Consider the following 20,566-nt stretch of genomic DNA (forward strand, 5'->3'; position numbering starts at 1 on the left):
GTGGGAGCCGAGGATCCAATCAGGAAAAGGCTGGGAGGAACAGATCAAGCAAAGGAACAGGGAAGGGTTGGGGAGGATGGGAAGAAGGTGGGGGGTGGGGGTGAGGATAAAGTGGAGGGTGTGAGCTCAGAGAGGTTGATGGGGGCTAAGAGCCGTCTCCTGGAGCTGAGGGTGAGGTTGCCCCAGAAGGAAAGCCCCCATTCTCCCCTAGAGGAAGTCTCGGGGAAGGGGTCATGTTGCGGCCAGTAGGAAGCCCAGGATGGAGTTCTGGAGAGTCAGCAACATCAGTGGCTCCCAGAGGCAGGGCGGCTACATAATTGCAGGGCCTGGTAAGAAATGAAAACGCTGGGCCCCTTGTTCAAAGAGCAGGGAAAAACCTTTCCCATTCTTCCACAATCTCTCTAGCCACCTGTCATGGGGTTTTAAAATTTGCTACTTAATGCTGCTCTCCCTTGGGCATGGGGAAACTTGTGGGGTGAATGCAGATCCTCATGGGTGCCCAGCATGCCACCCTGATATTCAGAGCTTAATCTGGCCTCCTGCCTATGCTCAGACCCCCAGGAGTGGAGGGTGACCACAGTCGCCAGGTAGGGCACAGATTAGGTGGTTGGGATGTGGGAGGTGGTGGAAGGAGGTGACTCTGAGCCCCAAAACGTGTTTCATTATCCCTTTGAACTTCACTTTACAAAGCGCAAGTTCAAAGATAAAAATTATTAAAAATCTCAGGAGTAGGGAACTTCGCTGGTGGTTCAGTGGTTAAGAATCCTCCTTCCAAGGCAGGGGACACTGGTTTCATCCCTGGTTAGGGAATTAAGATCCCACATGCCTTGGGGCCACTAAAGAAGCCTCCTGGCCTCAACTAATGAACCCATTCACTCTAGAGTCTGTGCACCCATGCTCCTCAACTACAGAAGCCCCCCCACACCACAATGAAAAGCCTGTGCACCTTGACAAAGACCCAGGGCACCACCCCCCTCAAAAAAAAAGAATCTCTAAAGTGGGAGGTTCAAATAATTTGGTATAAGAAAGATGTTTTCAATGCTGTCTCAGCAGTGGCCAGCAGGTCTCGGTCCACACGGGAGCCTTGCCTCCACCCCTCCCCTGCTGAGTAAGTTTGCTACCCCTAAGCCCTGGACCCTGGACCCTGGCTGGTTGCAGCAGAGGAGTTGGATGGGGGTGCCTGACTTGTTGGTGCTGATCATCTGCTGGGCACAGGGCCATAAACCATGGGGTGGTCCCACAGTGGGTATATTTCTTAAAATGTCTCAGACCTGGGCTCTGCCCTGGTTCTGCCATCAGCTTCCTATGAGTCCTTAGGAGAGACATCATAATTCATCTTGGCCTCAGTGTATTTATCCATGAAACGGGCATAATGCCTTCTTCGTTCCAGGGTTCTGAGAGCTATGATGAGTGTTGTGAAGGACCTGGGGGTCAAGCAGCTGCTTGGCTGGAGCTGGACTGCTGGGTCGCTGGGCTTAGTAGCCACATGCATTAAGTTTCCATTGGCCCATGGGGAAGCGGGAGAAAAGAACTTAGAAAAATAATAATCTGTAACTTCCTGGCTCTAAGGACACAGTAGTTGGTGGGTATCCCATTTATCAGGATGGGGAAGTGTAGGTTAGAGGGGGCAAAATCCAGAGTCTGGGTCGGGACATTCTAGGGACTGGGGCAGCATCGGTTTCTAGAATTTTACTCAGCACAGTTCCTTTTGATCCTCTTCTGGTGATAGAGTCTGTCCTTGATGGGCTCTGGAGTGGGGTGAGGCTGACTCCTGGCCCTGGCTTGAGGGGGTGGGACCTGACCTAGACCTGACCAATGAGAATACCTCATTCCCTAGGCCACTCTGATTGGCTCAGTGATGGGCATGTGACCCAAGTCTGCCAACCAGAGTCTTCCCCGAGACTTCATGGGATGAGGCTTTCTCTGTCATCAGAAGCTAGGATGTGGAAGTGATTTTGAAAACACCTGTGGCTACCTTGGCTGCCAAAGGGAGTCAGCATGCCTGAGAATGAAACTGGTAACACAGGGAAGCAGAGCCTAAAGAGGGAGGGTAGACACCTGATGGGACTGCTAGAACCTCTAGATCCTGCTATACCTGAGGCGAGGCACCCCTTTGGGCTTCTCAGCTGCACAAGTCAGTCAGTTCCTTTTCTCCTACAACAATACTTGAGCACTTAGTAAATGTCCAGGACTGTACTGGGCACTGTGGAAAGAACGTGAGTGCCGACAGACATGGCAGAGCTCTTTAGAGGCTTACAAGTGGACCTAGAGAGTGTTTCTCCAAGCTATGAATCTAACCGGAACTTGTCAATTGAATCTTTGAGACAGTTGTGAACAACAAAGCAGATAGTGTCGATGAAGAGCAGGCTTATGGAAATGCAAGAAACTAAGGGAATGATATAAGGTGTAGTTTAAAAACAGTTCTGTGTGGAAGCAGAGAAACACAGGGCTGGCGCGTAACTTTTCAGGGCCTAGAGAATCTGTGATTGGTTGGCTTGTCCTCTGTGCCAGCTCGTCTGAATGATGATTATCCTATAAAGATAATATAAGCATACTAACAAACATTTGGAACACAGAAAATATCCCTTTTAAGCTCACAGTCCTAACACAGCTGTGGATCAGTTCAGTTCAGTTCAGTCACTCAGTTGTGTCTGACTCTTTGTGATCCCATGAACAGCAGCACGCCAGGCCTCCCTGTCCATCACCAACTCCCAGAGTTTACTCAAACTCATGTCCATTGAGTTGGTGATGCCATCCAACCATTTCATCCTCTGTCGTCCCCTTCTCCTCCTGCCCCCAGTCCCTCCCAGCATCAGGGTCTTTTCAAATGAGTCAGCTCTTCGCATCAGGTGGCCAAAGTATTGGCGTTTCAGCTTCAACATCAGTCCTTCCAATGAACACCCAGGACTGGTCTCCTTTAGGATGGACTGGTTGGATCTCCTTGAAGTCCAAGGGACTCTCAAGAATCTTCTCCAACACCACAGATAAAAAGCATCAATTCTTTGGTGCTCAGCTTTCTTTAGAGTCCAAATCTCACATCCATACATGACTACTGGAAAAACCATAGCCTTGACTAGACGGACCTTTGCTGACAAAGTAATGTCTCTGCTTTTTATTTTTTTTTGTAATTAATTTATTTATTATTGGAGGCAAATTATTTTACAATATTATATTGGTTGGTTTTGCCATACATTGATATGAATTCGCCCCGGGTTTACATAAGTTCCCCCTCCTGAACCCCCCTCCCACCTCCTTCCTCCCTTTATCCTCCTTCTGGGTCATCCCCGCATGCCAGCCCCGAACATCCTATAACATGCATTGACCCTGAACTAGTGATTCGTTTCACATATGACAACATACGTGTTTCAATGCCATTCTCCCAAATCATCCCACCCTCACCCTCTCCCACAGAGTCCCAAAGACTGTTCTATACATCTGTGTCTCTTTTGCTGTCTCGTATACAGGGTTATCATTTGCATCTTTCTAAATTCCATATATATGTGTCTGCTTTTTAATATGCTGTCTAGGTTGATCATAACTTTCCTTCCAAGGAGTAAGTGTCTTTTAATTTCATGGCTACAATCACCATCTGCAGTGATTTTGGAGCCCAGAAAAATAAAGTCAGCCACTGTTTCCCCATCTATTTGCCATGAAGTGATGGGACCAGATGCCATGATCTTAGTTTTCTGAATGTTGAGCTTCACGCCAACCTTTTCACTCTCCTCTTTCACTTTCATCAAGAGGCTTTTTTGTCCCTCTTCATTTTCTGCCATAAGGGTGGTGTCATCTGCATATCTGAGGTTACTGATATTTCTCCCGGCAATCTTGATTCCAGCTTGTGCTTCTTCCAGCCCAGTGTTTCTCATGATGTACTCTGCATATAAGTTAAATAAGCAGGGTGACAATATACAGCCTTGGCGTACTCCTTTTCCTATTTGGAACCAGTCTGTTGTTCCATGTCCTGTTCTAACTGTTGCTTCTTGATCCGCATACAGGTTTCTCAAGAGGCAGGTCAGGTGGTCTGGTATTCCCATCTATCTTAAAATTTTCCAGTTTATTGTGATCCACACAGTCAAAGGCTTTGGCATAGTCAGTAAAGCAGAAATAGATGTTTTTCTGTACCTCTCTTGCTTTTTCGATGATCCAGCGAATGTTGGCAATTTGATCTCTGGTTCCTCTGCCTTTTCTATAACCTCTTGGAGAATTTTGAGCATTACTTTACTAGTGTGTGAGATGAGTGCAACTGTGCGGTAGTTTGACACTACGGAGTTACTAACACTTTCATTTTCTATTTGCTTAAGAACTATGTGATCTGGGCAAGTTGCTTAGCCTCTCTGAGCCTCAGTTTCTTCATCTATAAAATGGGGATAATAATGGTACCTATTTTATCAATATATCAGGAGACTGAAATGAGATGGAACTGAGAAATACCGGTCCTCTCCTTGCCCCCTGCCTTAGCCACTGCATGTGCAAGGCCACACACCTCTGGTCCTGGCTGTGCACCATATCCTGAGTCCTCCAGCAAGAGCCACTGATGGAGTATCGGGGGGGATGTCAGCTCCATAAGGAAAGGCTGCCTATCTCATGTAGGGATGCGGTGGACAGATGTGTGCTCTCTCATTCTCTCTGTACACTTTAGGATGCATCTGGGGTCAAAGCAAATGTCAGGGATGAATCTCCTGTTTCCTCCTGGGTCCCTGCTGCCCTACGGGCTCCTCTGAAGGCAAATCCCCTGTGTACTGATATGGATAGCATCTCCCATGTGTGGCTTTTCAGGAGGCCCAGCTATGAGGGCTCACAGTCCCCCCCTTGTTACCAGAGAAACTGAACTCCTCGTGGTGCCTGGCTGACTGCATCCTGCTCTGCACCTGGTCACCATGTGTCAGCCTTCACTTTCTGCAGGGAACTCAACCGATGCTGGGAGAAACTATTTACACACAGCCACCATGGGGACACTATGATTTAGGCAGCTCAGGGGCTTCACAAAGCCTGCTGCGTGCCCAATTCAGGCATGTACCACCCCCAAGCACATGGGGCCACTCATTCAATATCTTCCTAGACTGGGGTCTGTGCAAGATGCTAGGCTTTCTGAGATATGAACAGGAGATGCTGTAGTTCCAGAACCCAGGCTACAGGAGGGACTGGAGCATTGTCTCTGCCCAGAGAGGGGACTTGCTAGCCAGAGATCACACAAGTCGAGGGACAGAGCCAGGTCTTGAATCCAGGCCTCCTGACTCCGAGCTGAGTGCTTATCTTTGGGGAGGAGTTGACAAAGACAAAGGAGGGTGTGTCGGCCAGAATTGGGAGGGGGCTTTCAGGTTCCTTCCACGCTCCTGAGACTTCCCTGGATGGCCCTCTTCCCCGTGATCTGTCTTATCATCCTGGAGATGCCAGCATGAGTGCCAGGGAAAAGCCCACCAGCCTCCTCCACCCTTAGCATGGGTGCCTGCTAAGCCCAGAGGTAGTGGGTTGAGTGGTGGTTCCCCCAGAGATATGTCCACCTGGAATCTTGGAATGTGACCTGATTTGGAATAAAGATCTTTGTGGATGTTGTTAAGGATCTCAAGATGAGATCATAAACCCAATGATGAATGTCCTTATGAGGACCAAAAAAGAGAAGACACAGAGCCTTAGGGAGAAGACCATGGAAAACCAAGGGACACCAAGGCCTTCCAGTGAGGAGAGAGGCAGGGGATCACCCCCTCTCAGAGACTATGGAAGAAACCAGCCCTGAGAACAGCTCAGTTTTGAACTTCTGGCTTCCAAACCGTGAGAGAATAAATGTCTGTTGTTCTAAGCTACCCAGTGTGTGGTAATATGTTAAAGCAGACCTAGGAAGTCAATACATCCGGGGAGTCCAGCTGAGGGCAGGGTCTCAGCCAGCCCAGCTCCTCCTGGGTGGGCTTGGTCAAGGGCAGGAGCTTCAGTCTGATAGACGTGGGGATGAGCCCACTCACATCCTCTTGCCTTCCACTCAAGCGTGAGTTCTAGAGGATGTCCAAGAAATGCAAATCCAGACAGTAGATAAAGGCAGTAAAGCCAGATCTTCAGGAACCATTGCAGTAGGAGAAAGGTACTCCAGTGTAAAACTGAGCTTGAGTCCTCCATGTAGAGGCCACAGGGCATTTTAGAGGGAGGATGAAGGGGTAGGGAGGGCTTCCCAGGTGGCGCTAGTGGTAAAGAACCTGCCAACCAATGCAAGAGACATAAGAGACGTGGGCTAGATCCCTGGGTCAGGAAGATTCCCTGGAGGAGGGCATGGCAACCCACTCCAGTATTCCTGTCCAGAGAATCCCATGGACCGAGGAGGCTGGTGGGCTACGGTCCATAGCATTGCAAAGAGTTGGACACGACAAAAGCAACTTAGCATGCAGGCACACACACGTGAGGGAGTAGGAAAGGGGAACTGGCAGGGGTGGGGGAAGAGTCAGGAAAGTGAAAAACTGCAAAACACAGGCGGGAGCTGGTCAGAGTGATTAGGCCCCTGGGTTTGCTCATTGAAGCTTATGGAAGTCAGCTCCTATCCTCCCCCAGAGACCAGGAGACACGGGTCCCATCTTCACCATCAACTGGAACAGGCAGTAAATTTATTTGGCAGTCTTGAGCTTTCCCAGGCAGGAACTTGAGGAGGGGCTGGGCTGTTCCAGGGATACAGCCTTGAGCTGTTTTTTTCTCATCCTCTTCCGTTGGTGTGGGACGTACATGAAATTGTGCTAAGAGATCGCCTTCCTTACAGGCCAAGGTGGGCGAGGGCTCAGAGGAGGCTGAGTTTGGTCAAAGAGTCTTTGTCAAGGAGATAGAGGCGGACGTGAACCCCATCCTCTCAGTATGGAGGGAAGATAAACAAGTCAATAGGCCTCTCGAGAGAGTGGGGTGAGTTAGAAGGAAGGACATCTGAGCAGACGGGGGCAGAGCTGTCAGGGAAGGAAGGAAAGTCCAGACTGGACATGAAGATGGGGAAGGCAGAGCCAGCAGGGAAGGTGGCCAGGGAGCAGTATAGGTGATGCATGAGACTTGGAAGCAGAGGAGCCAGTGACTCAGGAATGTGGAATTAGGAGAGGTGAGTGGGGACCTTGAAATATGGGACCTGGGCTGACCACAGTGGGCAGGTAGAGTAGTACCACCATCCGGGGTCCCCATGTTGGGACCAGACAGAGCATCGTTAAACCCTCTCCAGGTGATGCTAAGATGCAGCCCTGCTTGAGACTTGACTGATTTATCCTAAGGGGAATGTGCCCCTCTCAACAGCTGTGAGCAGCTGGGAGGGATGAGATCAGATCTCTTATATTTAGAGGATCCCTGGGCAGAAGCTGGGAGATTCTCGCTGAAGGTTCTGACAATGACCTAGGGAGAGAAGAGGAAGCCTGGTCCAGGGCAGTGGGCATGGGAGCGGGGAGGGATTCCAGTGGTACTTGGAGGAAAACTGGCAGGATTTCGTGACATGGGAATGTGCCTGTGAAGGTGCGGTTGAGGCAGGAGGTAGATGCCCCTCCCCTCACCTCTGCCCAGAGTAAAGCGATTGGAGATGCATTCCCTGTGGACCGAAATTCTAAAATATCAATAGCAGGAGAGAGGAGATTGGGCCTTGCCCAGGTAGAAGATTACTATTTCTCAGTCTTGAAGTCAGGAGACCTCCCTGACTACACATGCACAGAAAAGCTCCTTAGAAGTCAAAAGAGGAGTGATGCTAAGAGAAGCTCTACCCATAGCCCTCTTTGGTAGAATCCATCTTGGCTAAGAGATGCATACGCACACATGGGAGGATACTGAGATATGCCAAATATGGACCTTGAACCAGGCAGGTCGAAATGACTGGCCAAAGGAGACCTGGAAGGAATGCCACATAAAAGGAATTCAAACTTGCACAAGTGTGCATTTCAGGGACTCTCCTTCTGAGTCTGCCCTTGTGTCTATCTACATGTATTGTACTCTTTTTTTCCTATTAATAAATGTTTTACTTGTTTCACTACTTTCTGTCTTTGTGGGAATTCTTTTCTGCAAAGCTGAAGGGCCAGAGTCTTGTTCCTGACCGTGGGTGATCGGTGGTACCCTCACCACTGAGACCTGACTTCAGTCTCTGGCTGGGAACCGAAGCCCGACTTCAAGCTGCTGCAGGCTGAGGTTACTCAGGATCAGAGTGACACCAGATTTCTTTGTGGACAGCTATCTGCCTGGCTACTACGATAGAGAATCACGATGGGCAGAGGGGCCATCAAGAAGTGACTGTGTGAGGCTGTTTGTCCTGTATACCTGAATGGTGCTGTTGGGAGATACAGAAAGAGAGCCAAAGGGAGTCTGACCTGGAATGAAGCTGTGGTAGTTGCCAGCACATGGGCAGCAGTTAGAGATGGAGGACCTGCAATAGATCCGGGGCGGGGGGGTGATGTTCATTTTTGAGGAATGGCTTGAGTCTTAGCAGTTGGAAAAGGACCAAAGAGAGGCAGAAGGAAATCAGGAGAAGGTGGTCAGCTGGAAGACAAAGCAAGAGAGAGTTTCAGGAAGGAGGGAGTCATCCCCAGCTCCCTAAGATGCCAAGAAGCCGGGTAGGATGAGGCTTAAAGATGCCCAGTGGATCTGGAGGGACAAAGAGCCTGGGCTGGATCAGGTTGGGCTGGATCTCCTCCTGTCTCCTTCTCCTGGTCCCCAGGCTGAGGCTTGCCCTCTGCTTGGAGCTCCTCTCCCAGTGTCAGGGGAGAAGGCAGTTTGGGGGGCTCACAGGGACAGAGTTCCAGCAGGACATAAATGCTCAGCTGACTTTAAAACAGGAACTTCAGAGGTCAGGTTTCTTCTCCTTTCCTGCCTTAGGAAGAGGGGATACAATATTCCCCTTCATCTTCATGTCCTTTTCCAGGGCAGCCTGATTAATTATAGCAAACTTTCATTCAAGTATCACTTACAGACTGAAAAATGAACACTTCCTAAATTGCAGCTCTGTGCAATTTCACAAAATGAATATGCCCATGGAGCCACCCAGATGAGTTCAAAACCTCTGTAGCCTTAGAAGACTCTCCAGGCACAACTGGCCACAGGTTACCATGATTTTGGCTTCCAACAATTTAGGTGAGTTTTTCCAGTGTTCTTTTTAACTTTTTTCTTTTTTGCTGATTGTGTTTTTATTTTCTTATGAACAGGTACTAAGTTCTCTGAGAAAAGAAAAATTCTACGAAGTAAATTTAGAGCTCTAACTGGCTTAATTCGATGAAACATGGACAAGGCAGCATCCCATCCAGCAGATAAAAAGGAGCTCCGAGGAGCTGCACAAAATGGAAGACTTTTATAGGCAGAAGGAGGCAGGCAGGGAAGTTATTCTAGCAAAGGGCGAGTTATTTCTAGGCAAGGTCACCTTCCTGTTGGGGAGGGGACCCCAATCCCAGGAGTGCTGGCCAAGTAATTCCAAATTGACTGGTCAAAGGTCACCTTCCTGGGAGAGGCTGAAACTGCAATTAGGTTAGGCATTGTCTTAGTTTGTTAATGTTGGGGCTTAGCATAAGTGACTCCATTTTGGCTTTAAAAAAAGAGTACAAAATCCAAAGTGATATGAAAGAGTGTGTCTACTGAAAATTCTGGCTTCTATCCCTGTTCTTTTCCATTCCCCCTATCTTACAGTCCACGAGTTGGCAAACTTTTTCTGAAAAGGGCCAAAGAATCAATATTTTAGGCTTGCAGTCCCTGCGCGCTCTGTTGCAATGACTCAGTTCTGCCGTTGTCATGGAAAAGCAGCCAAAGAATCACACAGCACGTGCTCCCCTGTCAGGCTGATCTTGCTCACCCTCTTGTTTCTGAGATTCATCCTCCCCGTGGCATAGATTCCACTGCATGAGAGTGCCACTCTATTTATCCGAGCCACCGCTGATGAGTGTTCGGGTAGTCCTAGTTCAGGGCTTTTCTGGACAGGGCAGCTATGAGCAGTCTTGCCTAGGTCTGCCAATTGACAGATGATCGTGTTTCTGCTGGACGAAGACCCAGGAATGGAGTTGCTGGGTCAGAGGTGGGCACTCCATTTTAAGGTTTCAGATGAACAGCTTCCTAAGACATCCAAGCTGAATGGGAAGATGGAGACAGAATTCGCAGTGACTGGTGGAGGGACAAAGAGGATGAGAGAGCAGGGCCCACGGGCAGCCTTCAGGAGACAGGAGCAGAGTGGATGGGTGGGGAGTCAGAGGAGAATTGGTATGAAGTTGGTTGGGAGACAGAAGATCCTGCCTGGGGACCACCCTTGCCTTCCCTCTTGTGGGACCCCACTGTCCCCACCAACAGTGCTGGGGAAGACTGTCTTGAAGTTTCCTTGATTCTGGCTGCCAGGAGAACCAACCAAGATTTTAAAAAACCCCAAATGTTCTACCTCCATTCCTGGCAATTCTGATTCAGTTGTTGTGTAGTGAAGTGCAGGCACCAGCAGCTTTTAAAGACTGTCTGGGAGATTCCAGGGAAGCCGGAAAAGAGGACCACTGGGCTTCACGTAGTAGTGGTCCCTAAGATCACAGATGGTCCCCAAGAATTTACCTGCCCACTGAAGACCACCCACCCACCCACTGGCAAACTTTGTGCTGGGCAGAGCTCCCAGATGTAAACAACAAGACTGGACTTCAGCAAGTGTATGCTGTCCTTGGGAGGGTGTGAGGCTGCTCTCAGATCCTCCTGGGACCTGGGCTGGAGAGGACATGGTGGGCCGCCTTGGGGACTCCTCCCTTCCCAGCCTGCCCAGTTGCCTGCTCTGGCTCTGAAGGCAGCTCTCCTGCAGCCTCTGTGAACCTTTTCTGCCTGAGCTGCACTCTGGACAGGACAGCGGCCAGGCTGTGCTTGGGGCCTGCATACCCAGCAGCCCTCGAAAGGGTGTGGGGGAACAGGGCAGCCCCGGTGACAGTGCCCAGGGGCCCCAGCAGTGTCAGGGAGGGGTGGAGAATGCTCTGCCTGTTCTGGAAGGGGCTAAACTGGGCAGGATGGACACTCCCTGGTGGATGATGGTCAGTGGCTCCCCACTGCAGACCTTTCTCGCCCTCTCTCCAATGGCCTGGATTCAGCAGCAGCATTAAAGCCCTAGACACACAGGACACAGGTGAACACTTGCCTGGGCCCCTGGGTCCAACAGAACAGAGACTGAACAGCGGTGTCCTTGGCCCCTTCCCTAAACTATCCTGCTCTTCTCACCAACAGTATGACCTTTACCAGCCAGTTTGGATGGTATCCCCTCTTGCTGTGGTCACTGCTGGCATTTGCTGGCTGAGGGTGACAGCCTCTCCGTGAGCTGGCTTTGAGATCGGTCAGGGTAGAGCATGCTTCCCCCTGGGGCCACCCAGGAGGATGAAATATGTCAGGTCCCCAGGGAGTCCCTGAAAGCCCTCTGGAAGCGCATTCCCCTCCAACCTCTGAGGCTCTGGGAAGAAGGCAGGGAGGCGGCAGGGGGGCCTGTGGAGCAGCTCCAAACCCCCACCCTCCACAGACTGGGCCACTTCCCTCCCTCTCACTGTGGGCTCAGGTGCTAGGAGCAATCTCTGAATCCATGGAAACCACACAGGAGGCAGAAATCAGAAGGGAGGAGGGGGCTGAGCACTATCTTGCAAATCCTAGGGCGGGAGAGGGGAAATAGTCCTTTCCTCATTAGTTAAAGCCTGAAACACCACATTTTTCTCCCTGGCAGTCACCCCATCGAGGATGGACTGGCTCCCATTTCTCACCAGGGCATAGAAAGGACAACATGGGGACTGCTGCTCTGGGAAGAGCCAGTAGGTCCGGAGGGTGGGGAGATGGGTCAGGGGAGGGAAGGAGGGCCTGAGGAGCAGGTGTTGGGGGGGGTCTGTGGATCAGGCCATGTGGCAATGTGGAGGTGGGGGTCAGGGTTCAGGGCTCTAGAGCTGGAAAGTTGGGAAACGGGGTTCAGGAGTGGGGAGAGGCAGAGCTGCGGAGGTAAGGATGGGAGTTGGGACATCAGGGGGTGGAGACATAAGGTTAGTCATATAGGGTCTTTGCTTCCATGAGCCAGAGTCGTCCCCCTGTCCAAAGGCCCCAACTTTCCAGCTGTCCTCTGGCACTGCTCTGGAGTGCTGTCTGTGATCCTCATCAATAATATTAATAACCAGACCTCTTCCTGCAAAACACAAACCAATCACCGGGCTCCCCTCCCAGACAGAGTCTGATTGGGGCCCCAGGAACTGGAAAGTGGGGTTGGACCAGGGTAGGAGCTGCAGAGGGTGTTGGGGGCAGCTCTAGCAGAACCTGTGGCCCCACCTAAAAACAAGCTCCCCAGTTTTCAAAGGAGCTCCACAGAGTACAAGATAGAGATTTTCTTTTTTAAAGTGATTTTATTTATTTATTTGATTTTTTTATGTGCACCCTTTTATTTTGAAAGGTTTTATTGAATTTGTGACAATATTGCTTGCTTTATGTTTTGGTTTTCTGGCTGTGAAGTTTGTGGGATCCCAGCTCCCCAACCAGGGATCAAACCTGGACCCCCTGTATTGAAAGGCAAAGTCTTAACCACTGGACCTCCAGGGAAGTCCCTACTACTTTTTAACGACACCAATGCTGGAATATATTCTCCTTAAAAAAAAAAAAATTCGGCCATTGGAGAGAGGCACAGCCCCTCCAAGTTGCCTCACAGCCTCTTCTGCCATCCCTGAAGACAGCACCAGTTTATCTTGTTGCAGACTTCTTAAACACTTTTACAACATAAACACATGTCCACAGTGAATTCATAGAACTGTCTATTGCTTTACAGGCTTGTAAACACAATGATATAACACAGGATGCACTGTTCTTCAACTTTTCACTCAACAAAATGCTGTTGAGATTTCTCCAAGTCGATACCTGTAGATCTAGGACATTCCTCTTAATGTGTCTCAAACGTGAGAGTGGAAAAGGGTTCACGTGTGGATGAACGTGCCAGACAGCTTCTAGTTTTTCACTATCACAAATAATCCTTCAGCGAGCTTGCTGGTTTATGGCTTCTCCCTTTTATGAGGCAGAATTTCTTTAGGGTAGATAATGAGAATTGTGACTATAGGTCAAAAGGCTTTGTTTTCTTTATTTTTAACATTTTATTTGTTTATTTTGGACTGTGCTGAGTCTTTGTTGCTGCATGGGCTTTTCCCTTGTTGCAGAGAGCAGGGGCTATCTTGGTTGCAGTTCATGGACTCCTTGTGCGGTGGCTTCTCTAGTCATGGAGCTCAGGCTCTAGGGCATGAGGGCTTCAGCGGTTGCGGTTCCCGGGCTCTAGAGCACAGGCTCACTAGTTGTGCTCCATGGCACGTTGGGTCTTCCTAGATCAAGGATCTAACCCATGTCTCCTGAATGCAGGGAGATTCTTTACCACTGAGCCACCAGGGAAGCCCAGAAGGCTTTGTTTTAAATTGTGGGGGTTTGGGAGGGCAGGTTGTAGCTATCTGCAAGGGGCTTCCCTGGTAGCTCAACTGGTAAAGAATCCACCTGCAATGCGGGAGACCTGGGTTCGATCCCTGGGTTGGGAAGATTCCCTGGAGGAGGGCATGACAACCCACTCCAGTATTTTTACCTAGAGAATCCCCAGGGATAGAGGAGTCTGGCATGCTATAGTCCATGGGGTCTGAAAGGATCAACACGACTGATGGACTAAGCACAGCACACAGCACCAAAGTAGGTGTGCCCATTTATTTTCCCACAGCCTTAGAACACTTGATGGGTTACAGGTCCTTTAGGCAACAGGAACAGGGGATCCATGGGCACCAAGTGTCCCTTGGCCAGTCCAGCGTGCTTTTCTGATTGGGCCGTGGGGAGGGCAGTAGGAGGGGCCTCACGGGAAAGTGGGGTGAGAAAGGGCCCTCACCGAGGGGAAGGGAGGAAATAAATGCGTGGATGATGGGGGTGATGAGCCCAGGACCAGTGCCCAGTGCCCATGCCTCATCCCTGGAGAGGCAGTGAATGGGCCTGGCATGGGAGTGCGTGTGACCTGAGGGCACGAGAGAGGCTGAGCCGCCTTGCGTCGCCATCCACACAATAAGCCCCACGTTGGCCACAGACCAGCAGTGACTGGAGTGCTGATTAAAAGTCCACGGGCCTGGGCCCCACCTCAGCCCAGATCTCTGAGGGGTGGGCTGCATGTCTGCGCCACCCTTCACCGCCCCCAACAACCACACTGAGAGCTTGGAGCCTGTGCTGCGCCGGGCGGGCCTTCCCTGGGGGGCTTCGACCCTTAGAAGGGGGTTGGCTGAGTCACGCTAGTGCCCTTGGTAACAGAAGGGACAGGGTCTGCTGTTGGTACCAGACCCGAAACTAAAACTGGTTCTCCCTATAGCCAGTTCCGCGGACAGGTTTAAGGAGCATCTGCAAAGATTCTGGAAGCTCTTCGGTCCAGTTTGGGCCTCCCTGATAGCTCAGATGGTAAAGAATTCACCTGCAATGCAGGAGACCTGGATTCAAACCCTGGTTCGGGAAGATTCCCTGGAGAAGGAAATACCCATTCCAGTATTCTTGCCTGGAGAATTCCATGGACAGAGGAGACTTGTGGGCTACAGTCCATGGAGTCACAGAGTCGGACAAGACTGAGCAATTAACACTTTCACTTTCTCCTCCAAGCAGAGGTGGTGTCCTGGGTAGATGCTAGGTCATTTCTCCTCTCAGGCCCCCTTAAAGAAGGCCTGGCTGCCCACCCCTGACCAGCCCTGCTGCCCTGGTCACCGCCCAGTCTCCCTGGCAGCTGGCCCTCCAGGTGGATTTGAGGTCTGGGAGGGGCCGCATGCGCAGAAGCTCCTGCCTCCAGCATTTCCACTGTGAGATGATTTTCAGTAAATTCTCCCTCAAGCCCTAAATATTGATCTCCAAGCTCCGGAAATAAAATTGTAATTTTCCCAAAGACAGTTTTAGCAGAACGTCCAGGCAGGGAGAGGAAGCGAGTGAGACCCCTGCTGGCTCCTGCAGCTGCCGGTGAACTTGGCATCGGCTGTGCACCGTCTGAGGCTGTGAACACAGTGGAAGCAACGTCTTGGGTATCTGTTAGTCTTTTTTTTTTTTAATTTTATTTATTTATTTGGCATTGCCAGGTCTTAGATGAGGCACTTGAGATCTTAGTTGCGGCATGTGGGATCTAGTTCTCTGACCAGGGATTGAATCCAGGGCCCCTTGCATTGAGAGTTCAGAGTCTTAGCCACCAGACCACCAGGGAAGTCCCTCTGTTAATCTTTTCAACTGATACTCTGGATAGAATGACCAGCACGTGGAAATGGGGCAGGTGTTCAGCTTGGACTATCCAACCTTGGACGCAGGGAGGCGTCTCTGCAGCAGGAGGCTGGTTTTCATCCACGTGAGACATTCTTTGCTTTGGAAAGGGCAGAGCTCACCTCATGTCCTGTGCTTGACCTCCCTAGAGGTTTGGGTGTGTCTGAGCAAGGGTAGCCTGGGGCTTCCCAGGTGCGCTAGTGGTAAAGAACCCACCTGCCAATGCAGGAGACATAAGAGTTCGATCCCTGGGTTAGGAAGATCCCCTGGAGGAGGGCACAGCAACACACTTCAGTACTCTTGACTGGAGAATCCCATGGACAGAGGAACCTAGTGGGCTGCAGGGTACAGTCCATAGAGTTCCAAAGAGTTGGACATGATTGAAGCAACTTTGCACGCACACATGAGCAAGGTTAACCTGGGGTGAACTCCCTGCTGACTGTCACCTCTCAGCTACCTCGCCAGGCTACCCAGCTACAACCCCAGGCTATATGCACCCTACACTGGCCGTGCTTTGGGGTGTGACAGTGTCAGCCAAGTTCCCAGACTGGGCTCGCTGGTTTTTGGCTCACAAGAAGCTCCATCAACTTAATACTGGATTTAATTGGTTCCAGTACCATCTCTATGACAGGAGCCCTCCAGCCCCCTTAAAAGTCTTATTTAGGCATTCCTGGGGGGGTCCCCAGAGAGAGTCTTACAGAAACTCCGAGACCTCCCACTTCCTGTGCTTTAAGTCGGTTGCCCAGGAGGCCCCACGGGCGTCCCCATGTCCACACCACCGCTGCCCAGCCTGCCTCGGGTGGCAACAGAGCCATGTGGGGGTGCAACCTTGTCGTGCGGCGACCACCTCTGGGTGCTGAGGTCCCTGCAGTCAGACTATGCTCTGGGTAGAGCTGAGGTGATTGTCACACTTTCTCCCCAGGGCCCCACAGTGGGTACTGCTGGGACCCTGCACTTCCCAGAGCTCTGTGTGGAAACAGCCCCTCCAGCAGCTGTCCCCAGCCTCCCCCTGGGGTGGGAGTCCCAGGCTCCCCTACCTCTGCCCTGTGTGATAACCCAGCATAACAAACCACCCAGTGCAAAGGCTCCAAACAACCAGTTAGATTCCGGATTCAGGGGCCGGCTCGGCAGGTTTCTGTTGGACTCATTCATGAGACTGCAGTCTGTTCTCAGGTTGGCCGGAAGCTGGTAATCCAAGCCAGCCTCACCTGTGAGTCTGCTGGTCAGCAAGCTGTCCAATGGGCATCTTATATTCGGGCAGGCTGACCAGGGCATTTTCACCCAGTGGCGAGGATTCCAAGAGCGGTAAGAGGATTCGGCTTCAGTGGGTGAGCCCCTTCTGAGGCCCAGGCTTTGGCGGATGTCTTATTATCCAAAGTAAGTCACGTGGCCTCTCCAGATTCAAGGGCTGGTGAAATAGATTCTATTTCTGGATGGGAGGGGGTAAGCATCACTAAGCAAGGACGAGGACACAGCAAGGAGAATTTGAGACCGATTTTGCAATCTATTGTGTGTTCCTAACCCCTCTCACAAACCTCCTTGCAGCCCCTCTTCCCTACATGCAAATCCAGGCCTACAGGCAGAGCCCTGCTGGCTTTACAGGCAGGACCAAAAACCCCAGGTCCAGCCAGGGACACCCTCTCTGCAGCCTTCCTTGCTCATTTATTTCCCTGCATCTCTTAAGCATCTCTGTGTTTGGCTGGACCGCCAGCTCGTGTACAGGGAGCAGGACTGGCTCACCATGGCCAGGCAGCCCCAGGATCCAGCCAGTCCTCTGGAAGGCAGTAAGCACTGACCACCTTCGCCTGGGGATATGGACTCAGCCATTTGTGTCAAAGTTGCTCTGTAGGTGGGCAGGGCTGAGAGTGACCTCATAAGGCATCTCGCCCACCTTCACACCATAAGATTCAGGGTCTCGGTGCTTTCCTGTTGCCCCTACTTCTCACATGACCACTGAAATAAGGACGACAGCCAACCTGAGTTGGGGACTGTGCTGAGTGTCTCATAGAATCACCCAACTAATCTCTTCAACAATCTTCTGAGCTGAGACCCATCACCCACAATTTATTGAGGAAGCTGAAGCTCAGAGAGGTTGGGTAACTTGCCCAGTGCCACACAGTGAGTCAAGTTTAAGAAAGCCAGGAATGGAATCTAGACTTCTGCATCCACATTCCCAATCTCTGTGTACATGCTCTTGGATAATAAGCACCATAATAAATATCATAAGTGACCCCCGACACATTTGTATAGTGGTAAACTGTCCTGGTGGCTCAGAGGTTAAAGCGTCTGCCTCCAATGAGGGAGACCCGGGTTCAATCCCTGGGTCGGGAAGATACCCTGGAGAAGGAAATGGTGACCCACTCCGGTATTCTTGCCTGGAGAATCCCATGGATGGAGAAGCCTGGTAGGCTACAGTCCACGGGGTCGCAAAGAGTCGGACACGACTGAGCGACTGAACGGAACGGAACGGAAACTGTCCCCTGGGGTTCCCTGGTAGCTCAGCTGGTAAAGAATCCGCCTGCAATGCAGGAGACCCTGGTTTGGTTCCTGGGTCAGGAAGATCCCCTGCAGAAGGAATACACTACTCACACCAGTATTCATGGGCTTTCCTGGTGGCTCAGATGGTAAAGAATCTGGCCGCAATGTAGGTTTGATCCCTGGGTTGAGAAGATCCTCTGGAGGAGGTCATGGCAACCCTTTCCAGTATTCTTGCCTGGAGAATCCCCATGGACAGAGGAGCCTAGAGGGCTACAGTCCATGGGGTCGCAAAGAGTCGGACATGACTAAGCAACTAAGCACAGAACAACAAATAGTCCCCCAAGGGCCCCAGAGTTCACAGCCTCCTCTGCCCCTTGGAGTTGCCTCGTTAAGCAAAAGCACCTTTTTGTCTCAAAATGGAGATCCAGGCTTCTGATTTTGAAGTCCACATGTACTTCTTTTCTTTCTTCACTGCATGATGTCTAACGGGCTGTTTGTGCTTAGGGATATTTGCTTGCCAATGTTACAGAGGCAGGACCAGGTAAGGCCTTTAGAGTTGAAGAAATGAGAAAATGATGTATCCTCTCATGTAAACTGGAAAAAAAAAAAACCCATGAAACAAGAAACTCACCGTTGAGATTAAATGAAAATTGCTGCCTTCTAGACTTTTAAATTGCAGCATTCAGGACTAGTCTGTCCAAGCTGAACTTTTCAAGGTATTTGGGGCAGTTGCCAGTCCACTGGGACCTGCAGTAGTGTGTGTTGCAGGGACTTGTGTACATCTCCCAGCATCTTAACCATCACCTGTTTGGAGAATGGGACTCAGTGAGATGCCAGGCACTCAACCCTTCCCTCCCCATCGCAGAAATCCAGAGGGACATGATGGCCAGAGTGTGGATATGAGTCTTGGGCTCGACCAGTGGCCACATTGCCTTCCAAGAGCTTTGGTTGTGCAGAGAGTGAAGCCAGGATGCTGTGACAGTCCAGGGTGATGTCCAAGCATAGGGGTAGTGGCAACAATTTGGGGCAGCAGCGTGTGGTGCGGCCTGGCTGTGCACTTAGCTACCAGCCTACCTGGTCCCCTTCTGTTTTCTGAAACTGCCTCTCCGTATTGTTTCCTGACATCCCCCTGACACATCCTCCTCTACTTGAGGTTGGCCAGACTCAGGGACTCTTGGCTACAAAGAATCCTGATGGGCATGGAGCTTAAAAAGAGAAGAGACTGTGAAGAGGTAGGCAGCCAGCCAGCCTGGGAGACTTGGCAGTCACATGAGGGGCGTGGGAAGGGGCTGCCAGAATGGCAAGGTGGGAGGGATGGGGGGAGGAAGGGTAGACAGGTGTGAGGTCAGGAAAGTAAGCAGTCACAGGTCACTCCAGTCTTGCAGGTGGCACAGACAGGCTAGGTGGCCACTGGGGAACATGGCCTGTGGGTGATTTCACGAAGGGCTGAAAGCAACTCCCTGACAGTAACCCATGAGACAGACAGTTGTGAACGTCAGCAGGACCGTCAGAGAGGTTCAGTAGCCTGCAGCTGGGTGGAGGGAGAACCCATCCCCCCAGGAGATCTCTCTCCAGGACACAAGCCACAGAAACCAATTCCCCTGCGCTGGGACGCAACACTCCTACTTCTGAATTTTGTTCCTTTTATCAAGATTTTGAAATGTGGTAAATAAGAGTTACACCAATGAATAGCCTCGCGCAACATGGCAAATGCAATAAAGGTGAAAGCAATAAAAGGTGGAGAGACCAGCCACGAGGCACCGATATGACGCCTAAGAAATAAAAGTAATTATCACCTGCACAACCTGGCCAGCCCATTCCTCGTGCGCGAAAGAAAACCATTTCAGAACTTTATTTCCTATATTGAATGTTGATAATTGGACGTCTTTATAAGTCTCTCTGGAAGAAAACAGCTTGTGATTTCAAGATGAGAAAACAGTCTTCCAAACAGTGAAAAACAATGTATTTCCCATTTCACACACACACACAAAGAGCTTGTTTCCTCCGCTGTTTTTAAGGTGCTGTTGGAATGATTTGCCTTTCCAAAGGCATCGTTCCATTTCTCATCTTGAATTGCCTCATAGACCCTGGCAGAGCACTCAGAGGGGACCACTTCATCTGAGCCGGTGACGGGGCTTCCTAGGGAAGGTCCCCGGGGCTGCTGCCCGCCTCTTTTCTGCAGGAAGATGGATACCTAGGTGGGCCAGGCGGGGCCAGTGAGAGCAAGAGGAGTGTGAGGTGGCGTGGGGGCTCCTCTGGGGGCTGAGGGATGGTGGTGACAGTTGGGGCATGGCCTGGAGGAGGCAGCCGGCCAGGCTGGCCCCAGGAGTCGGAAAGCTACGGCTGCTGCTGCTGCTGATGTTGCAAAGGCTGAGGACTGGGATCTGCCAGAACCGTGATGGAGAGGCGGCCTCCTGGGCCTTCCATTTCCATCACACGCTTTCCTTCCCGACTTGGGAAGAGGTTGGGTTAGACTATGCCACCCCCGCCGCCCCTTTTCACAACCCTTTCTTCTTTCTGTTCAGTCTGTTTACTGCTGGTTTCCTGAGCCCCGTCTTCCATTGTCAGAAAAAGCAAAGAGTCACAGAAACCTCAATGCCACCCCACGTGGGCTATCACCCTCTGAGGCTGGTGCCCCCATACAGTTGGCACAGAGCCTCTTGCCAGCTCCTTCCGCCCCAGACATGGACTCAGACCCTACCGCTCTTCTGCTCAGAAGCCCTCAGTAACCCCCCCATTCATCACACACCCCTGCTCTAAGCCCTCCCAGATGGTGGGCTCCTTGGGGATGATGCTGGTGAATCCCTCTTCCTCCTCTGCTCCCAGACCTCCAGGATCTGCATGTGGGACGGCTTGATAGCAGGGGCAGAGCCAGCATCCAATGTGGTGACACACAGCCTTC

The sequence above is a fragment of the Moschus berezovskii genome, chromosome 22, assembly GCF_049115385.1.
Source record: "Moschus berezovskii isolate FMDL1 chromosome 22, NW_MosBer_1.0, whole genome shotgun sequence".
Lineage (NCBI taxonomy): Eukaryota > Metazoa > Chordata > Mammalia > Artiodactyla > Moschidae > Moschus > Moschus berezovskii.